This window comes from Hibiscus syriacus, unplaced genomic scaffold (assembly GCF_006381635.1).
Source record: "Hibiscus syriacus cultivar Baekdansim isolate YM2019G1 unplaced genomic scaffold, ASM638163v2 tig00003454_pilon, whole genome shotgun sequence".
NCBI classification, from domain to species: domain Eukaryota; kingdom Viridiplantae; phylum Streptophyta; class Magnoliopsida; order Malvales; family Malvaceae; genus Hibiscus; species Hibiscus syriacus.
Genome location: NW_024061972.1, coordinates 2584212 through 2592930, shown reverse-complemented (window position 1 = coordinate 2592930; position 8719 = coordinate 2584212).

Below are 8719 nucleotides of genomic sequence, written 5' to 3'. Positions count from 1 at the left end.
GTATGATCTCGCTATTTAATCACAGAAGTGCCTTAACACTAATAATAAAGTACCTCAACACTAATACAAAATTGCATTTACACTGATACAAAAGTGTTTTTACACTGGGAGAGACAATTCAGATATATCTTATTACATATTTGAATAATACATGTATATGCTCAAGTAACTCAGGTGTCCTGATTTTTTCTTGAGTGTCAAAAAAGGCTAGTTTTATTCTACGTAATTTAATTTTGTTGTTCATAAAGGTTTCGAATAACATTATCACTTGTAATCTTATTTATAAAGCCTCGATGCCCTCATAACCCTTTTACAATCTTACAAACTTAGAAAAGTTTTTTGCCCAAAATAGGACGTCAATACCGATACTGAACCTGTAAGTATCGATACTGGCCCGAGTATCAATAGTAAATTTAGCTTAGATTTTTCAATTTAATTCTACTATCGATACCCTAATGGAGAGTATCGATACTTTTCCCCTAGTATCGATACTCTCGTGAGTATCAGTACCAAAATTATATTCTAGAATCCTCAAATTCTCACCAGTATCAAAAGTATCCTTTGAGTATCGATACCGGTACCCGTATCCATACCCCTTGTATGAATCTCAATACCCCATTTATAAATTCCTCATTTTCACCCCATACTATCGGTAATCTTCTTCGAGTACTGATACCCTTGCTAAAAAATGTCATGTTTAGTCATGACGGTGACTTCCTAAAGTCCGTCATAAGCCCCCTTAATGATACCCAATGTTTGTTAATTTTTATGGTGGGGTTTATTAGCGTCATAAATAGCCATTTTAATTAAACAAGAACATAAAATGGGCATGCTACCATTAAAACCCATCAAAACCCACTTTGCACCCATGAACACAATAAGCAAAAAAACATTGTTTCATGACCTATATGTGGTAAAGGGAAGTTATTTATGCGTTACCTCACTAATGGCTGATGTGAAAGTCCACAAAGGGTTACCTTAGTATAAGTTTTTCCTTGTTCTTGCTCTTGGAGATATCCCCCACTTTTCTCACTAAACAAAGTAAGGGAATGGATTAAAACTCATTGCAGAACTTATGAGGAGTTAGAAACATTTTTCTAAGATATTAAAAATGGATTGGAAACAATCTAGAACCCTAAAACCTTAAACCCCTCTAAAACTATCATATTAACCACCATAGTCAAAGCTTGCAAAAGTGAGCTTGAATTGAAGCTCTAAGGAAGGCGGTTGCTTTTATTACCTTCAAACTTCCAAAGAGCTTTACAAGACACTAAAGTTTTCACCCTTGAATCTTACAAGAGGAGAAGATGAAGAAGTTTAAGAGAAAAAGAAGTCAAACATTGAGGAAAATGATAGAATAGTTTTAAGCTTTTCTCTCCTATTTACATCATCAAATTTGAATGATACTCAACCTTTCAAAAGTTTTGGGTAATTTATTGCCTTTGTCCTTCTCCTTTTTACCTTATTTAAAAAATACACTTTTACTATCTTATGGGCTCCCTTACAAGACCAATCCCCTTCATTCTTGACTCAATGGATTGAAATTAATCTTATAAGCATTTTAATCCCAACAACAATACTCAAATATATTAACCCAATTTTTGGGGTGTTATAATTATCCCCTAAACTATTTTGATAGCAAAAAATCAATTAAAGAATGTTATTTGTGAGTGCATAAGCCATATTTTCTTCACCATTCATTGTATTCTCCTAATTTCATCTTCATATTCTTCTTTCAAGTGTTACAAGGGCAAAGGTAGAAACTTGGTAGACCAATCTTCCTAGTTTGAATCTTCTAAGGCAAGGGATATAATCATCCCCTCTTGAGATTTCCCTTAAGCTCTTCATCTCCACAAATGGTTGTGGTATCCATGGAATAGGTTTAGTGGAGGTTTTAGGTTTTAGAATCATAGAGTTATTTAGATTTTTTAACGTTTAAAATCACATTTGTACATCTCTTAAGTTATTTTCGATGAATTTAATGAGCAACGAGGCGAGCAACAAATTGTTTTTAATGAGCATGAATCGAGCAAAATTTTAATGAGCTTAACAAGTAACGAGTCAAGTCAAGCAACAAATTTTTTAACAAGCACGAGTACTGCCCAACTCTTGATCCACTTACTTGATAAGAACCCCCTAAATCTATAGTGAGTGAAATGACCAAAATATCCCTAGATAAAATAAATTATAATAGAAGCCTAAGTGTGCGAGGAAATCTAAGATACTAATAATTGATTTTTCAATCTCTTCGTAAGCTTTAAAATATATGATATACTTGTGAGTGTGAAAAATTACTTAACTATCTTTTATTAGGCTAAAATGGTCAAATTATCCTTATGGGCATAAGTGAATAAAATGACATCTGTTAATAGAAATAACAAGTTAGTGTCAGTTGCACGAATCAAGTGATCTTGATGGTAAAGGAATTATTGTTATTCCTTGAGGGGCCGAGTTCGAGCACCAAGAATGCCAGGGTTGTTTGCATTCAAAGCCAAATGATTGAGGGTTATCTTCAAATAAATATTGCCTTGTATTTACACTAGATTAATAAAAAAATTATCGTCTACGAGAAAAGATACAAGTATTCCTATGAGTAAGAAAATTATTATAATGTCCTTTTGAGCCAAATTACCAGATTTTCATTAACTTTTGAGTGATTTGTAATACCCCACATTTTGGTTAGTGACCAAAACATAAATTTTGAAGGTTTATTGGCTAAAATATAAAGTTTGCGAAAAGTTTAGGGAGAAAATTCGTAATTTTCCTGAAAAGAAATTTTATTCCATAAATGAATAGATCATCCACAAGAATGACATTTATGTGTGAATTAGAATTTTGATACATGATTTGTATTAAAAGCTATAAGGCCTGAAAGTTCGATATAGAGTTGGATTATCGGATCGAATTGGAATTTTTCGAAAATTTAAAGGAAGACAAGTTAGTTTGGAAATATTATTTTCAAATTTTACAACATTGAAATTTAGTGTGGATAAGTGGAATTGAAGTCAATTTTCCATATTTAGCTGAAATTTGAAAATTTAATGACTAAATTGCAACTTTAAAACATTTTTCAAGGGCAAAGGTGGAAATAAGATTTTATGTGTTCATCTTTGACTTTGAATATGATATAGATAAGATGGTGGCATAGATTAAGTTAAAGCAATGACAAAGCGGAAATTATAATATTTAAGTAAGGTTAAAATGGTAATTTCTAATTAGATGAATTTTAAATTCATTTGTATTAAATTAACACAAGTGTATTTGTTAATTTTGAAGAGAAATCAAGAATTTTAAGCCCCTCTTCTTGCACAAGGCGTGCGCCCCCATTGCTAGGTAAGGAGAAACTTTGATTTTATTTCTAAGCCTATTCGATTGATTTTTGGAGTTAGCTATTAGAGAGAAAAGTATTCCTCTTGAAATTTTCTGTCATTTGGTATAAAATTTACATGGAAATCATGCTTGGATGATGAGTTTGGTAATTAGGGTTTATGAAGAACATATTTGACTTTGATGATTTGATGGAAGATTTTTATATTATTGATGTTGTAAAAACTCAAATTGGATTGACTCAAATTGAACTCGAGCTCAACTCTAGACCTTAAGAAGTTGAGTCGAGTAATGTCCAGCTTGACTCATTAAGTTCACGAGCAGCTCGTTAATATTTTTAATAAAATTTTAAATTGTTACCTTTAAAAATTATTTCATTTAAAATTTACTAATTTACTAATAGTTAACAAAAAGTGATAAAATGTAAACTATTAATTTTCTAAAAAAGAATAAAAATACTATATTATTAATTAATGTTTTACTACACCAAAAAATGAAGCCTATTTATTATTTAATAAACTTGTGAATTGTTATTTTAGAGTTTAGACATTGAAATTACTTCGTACACTCTTTTGATAATTTTTTGTTAAATTTATTAATTTATATTTATATTAAGCTCTATATAGTGTTAGTAGGTTTTACCTAGTAGGTTTTACCTATAGTTAAGAAAATAATGTAAAATTTTCGATGAATTTAATGAGCAACGAGGCGAGCAACAAATATTTTTTAATGAGCATGAATCGAGCAAAATTTTAATGAGCTTAACAAGTAACGAGTCAAGTCAAGCAACAAATTTTTTAATAAGCACGAGTACTGCCCGACTCTTGATCCACTTACTTGATAAGAACCCTCTAAATATCTAGTGAGTGAAATGACCAAAATATCCCTATATAAAATAAATTATAATAGAAGCCTAAGTGTGCGAGGAAATCTAAGATACTAATAATTGATTTTTCAATCTCTTAGTAAGCTTTAAAATGTATGATATACTTGTGAGTGTGAAAAAAAATACTTAACTATCTTTTATGGGGCTAAAATGATCAAATTATCCTTATGGGCATAAGTGAATAAAATGACATTTGTTAATAGAAATAACAAGTTAGTGTTAGTTGCACGAATCAAGTGACCTTGATGGTAAAGGATTTGTTGTTATTCCTTGAGGGCCCGAGTTCGAGCACCAAAAATGTCAGGGTTGTTTGCAATCAAATCCAAATGATTGAGGGTTATCTTTAAACAAATATTGCCTTGTATTTACTCTAGATTAATAAAAAAATTATCGTCTACGAGAAAAGATACAAGTATTCCTATGAGTAAGAAAATGATTATAATGTCCTTTTGAGCCAAATTACAAGATTTTCATTAACTTTTAAGTGATTTGTAATACCCCACTTTTTGGTTATTGACCAAAACATAAATTTTGAAGGTTTATTGGCTAAAGTATAAAGTTTGGGAAAAGTTTAGGGAGCAAATTAGTAATTTTCCCGAAAATAAATTTTATTCCATAAATGAATAGATCATCTCCAATAATGACGTTTATATGTGAATCAGAAACATTGAAATTTAATGTGGATAAGTGGAATTGAAGTCAATTTTCCATAATTAGTCGAAATTTGAAAATTAAATGACTAAATTGCAACTTTTAAACATTTTCAAGGACAAAGGTGGAAATTAGATTTTATGTGTTCATCTTTGAATTTTAGTATGATATAGATAAGATGGTGACATAGATTAAGTTAAAGCGATGGTAAAGTGGAAATTACAATATTTAAGTAAGGTTAAAATGGTAATTTCTCATTTGATCAATTTTAAATTCATTTATATTAAATTAACACAAGTGTATTTGTTAATTTTGAAGAGAAATCAAGAATTTTAAGCTCCTTTTCTTGCTCAAGTCGTGCGCCCCCATAGCTAGGTTAAGAGAAACTTTGATTTTATTTCTAAGCTTATTCGATTGATTTTTGGAGTTAGCTATTAGAGAGAGAATTAACCCATTGAAATTTTCTGTCATTTGGTATAAAAATTACATGGAAATCATGCTTGGATGATGAGTTTGGTAATTAGGGTTTATGAAGAATATATTTGATTTTGATGATTTGTTGGAAGATTTTTATGTTATTGATGTTGTAAAAACTCAAATGGGATTGACTCGAATCAAACTCGAGCTCAACTCAAAACATTAAGAAGTGGAGTCGAGTAAAGTCCAACTTGACTTGATAAGTTCACGAGTATCTAGTTAATATTTTTTAATAAAATTTTTAATAGTTAACTTAAATAATTATTTCATTAAAAAAATTATTGATTTACTAATATTTGACAAAAAAATGATAAATTGTAACCTATTAATTTTCTAATAAGCAATAAAAAATACTATATTATTAATTAATATTTTACTACACCAAAAAATAAAAGCCTATTCATTTTTTTAATAAACTTGTGAATTGTTATTTTAGAGTTTAGACTTTGAAATTACTTCATACACTCTTTTGATAATTGTTTTTTATTAAATTTATTAATTTATGTTTATATTAAGCTCTATATAGTATTAGTAGGTTTTACCCAATAGGTTTTACCTAGAGTTAAGAAAATAAGGTAAACTTTTTGATGAGTTTAACGAGCAACGAGGCGAGCAACAAATTGTTTTAATGAGCATGAATCGAGCAAAATTTTAATGAGCTTAACAAGTAACGAGTCAAATCAAACAAAAATTTTTTTAACAAGCACGAGTACTCCCCAAATCTTGATCCACTCACTTGATAAGCACCCCCTTAACCTCTGGTGACTAAAATGACCAAAATATCCCTAGATAAAATAAATTATAATAGAAGCCTAAGTGTGCAAGAAAATGTAAGATACTGATAATTAATTTTCCAATCTCTTCGTAAGCTTTAAAATGTATGATATACTTGTGAGTGTGAAAAATTACTTAACTATCTTTTATGAGGCTAAAATGGTAAAATTATCCTTATGGGCATAAGTGAATAAAATGACACCTGTTAATAGAAATAACAAGTTAGTGTTAGTTGCACGAATCAAGTGACCTTGATGGTAAAGGAATTATTGTTATTGCTTGAGGGCCCGAGTTTGAGAACTAAGAATGTCAGGGTTGTTTGCATTCAAAGCCAAATGATTGAGGGTTATCTTCAAACAAATATTGCCTTGTATTTACACTAGATTAATAAAAAAATTATCATCTACGAGAAAAGATACAAGTACTCCTATAAGTAAGAAAATGATTATAATGTTCTTTTAAGCCAAATTACAAGATTTTCATTAACTTTTAAGTGATTTGTAATACACCACATTTTGATTAGTGACCAAAACATAAATTTTAAAGGTTTATTGGTTAAAGTATAAAGTTTGGGAAAAGTTTAGGGAGCAAATTAGTAATTTTCCCAAAAATAAATTTTATTCCATAAATGAATATATCATCTCCAATAATGACATTTATATGTGAATCAGAAACATTGAAATTTAATGTGGATAAGTGGAATTGAAGTCAATTTTCCATAATTAGTCGAAATTTGAAAATTTAATGACTAAATTACAACTTTCAAACTTTTTTAGGGACAAAGGTGGAAATTAGATTTTATGTGTTCATCTTTGACTTTGAATATGATATAGATAAGATGGTGGTATAGATTAAGTTAAAGCAATGGTAAAGTGGAAATTACAATATTTAAGTAAGGTTAAAATGGTAATTTCTCATTTGATCAATTTTAAATTCATTTATATTAAATTAACACAAGTGTATTTGTTAATTTTGAAGAGAAATCAAGAATTTTAAGCTCCTTTTCTTGCTCAAGTCGTGCGCCCCCATAGCTAGGTTAAGAGAAACTTTGATTTTATTTCTAAGCTTATTCGATTGATTTTTGGAGTTAGCTATTAGAGAGAGAATTAACCCATTGAAATTTTCTGTCATTTGGTATAAAAATTACATGGAAATCATGCTTGGATGATGAGTTTGGTAATTAGGGTTTATGAAGAATATATTTGATTTTGATGATTTGTTGGAAGATTTTTATGTTATTGATGTTGTAAAAACTCAAATGGGATTGACTCGAATCAAACTCGAGCTCAACTCAAAACATTAAGAAGTGGAGTCGAGTAAAGTCCAACTTGACTTGATAAGTTCACGAGTATCTAGTTAATATTTTTTAATAAAATTTTTAATAGTTAACTTAAATAATTATTTCATTAAAAAAATTATTGATTTACTAATATTTGACAAAAAAATGATAAATTGTAACCTATTAATTTTCTAATAAGCAATAAAAAATACTATATTATTAATTAATATTTTACTACACCCAAAAATAAAAGCCTATTCATTTTTTTAATAAACTTGTGAATTGTTATTTTAGAGTTTAGACTTTGAAATTACTTCATACACTCTTTTGATAATTGTTTTTTATTAAATTTATTAATTTATGTTTATATTAAGCTCTATATAGTATTAGTAGGTTTTACCCAATAGGTTTTACCTAGAGTTAAGAAAATAAGGTAAACTTTTTGATGAGTTTAACGAGCAACGAGGCGAGCAACAAATTGTTTTAATGAGCATGAATCGAGCAAAATTTTAATGAGCTTAACAAGTAACGAGTCAAATCAAACAAATTTTTTTTTAACAAGCACGAGTACTGCCCAAATCTTGATCCACTCACTTGATAAGCACCCCCTTAACCTCTGGTGACTAAAATGACCAAAATATCCCTAGATAAAATAAATTATAATAGAAGCCTAAGTGTGCAAGAAAATGTAAGATACTGATAATTAATTTTTCAATCTCTTCGTAAGCTTTAAAATGTATGATATACTTGTGAGTGTGAAAAATTACTTAACTATCTTTTATGAGGCTAAAATGGTCAAATTATCCATATGGGCATAAGTGAATAAAATGACACCTGTTAATAGAAATAACAAGTTAGTGTTAGTTGCACGAATCAAGTGACCTTGATGGTAAAGGAATTATTGTTATTCCTTGAGGGCCCGAGTTTGAGCACCAAGAATGTCAGGGTTGTTTGCATTCAAAGCCAAATGATTGAGGGTTATCTTCAAACAAATATTGCCTTGTATTTACACTAGATTAATAAAAAAATTATCATCTACGAGAAAAGATACAAGTATTCCTATAAGTAAGAAAATGATTATAATGTTCTTTTAAGCCAAATTACAAGATTTTCATTAACTTTTAAGTGATTTGTAATACCCCACATTTTGATTAGTGACCAAAACATAAATTTTAAAGGTTTATTGGCTAAAGTATAAAGTTTGGGAAAAGTTTAGGGAGCAAATTAGTAATTTTCCCAAAAATAAATTTTATTCCATAAATGAATATATCATCTCCAATAATGACATTTATATGTGAATCAGAAACATTGAAATTTAATGTGGA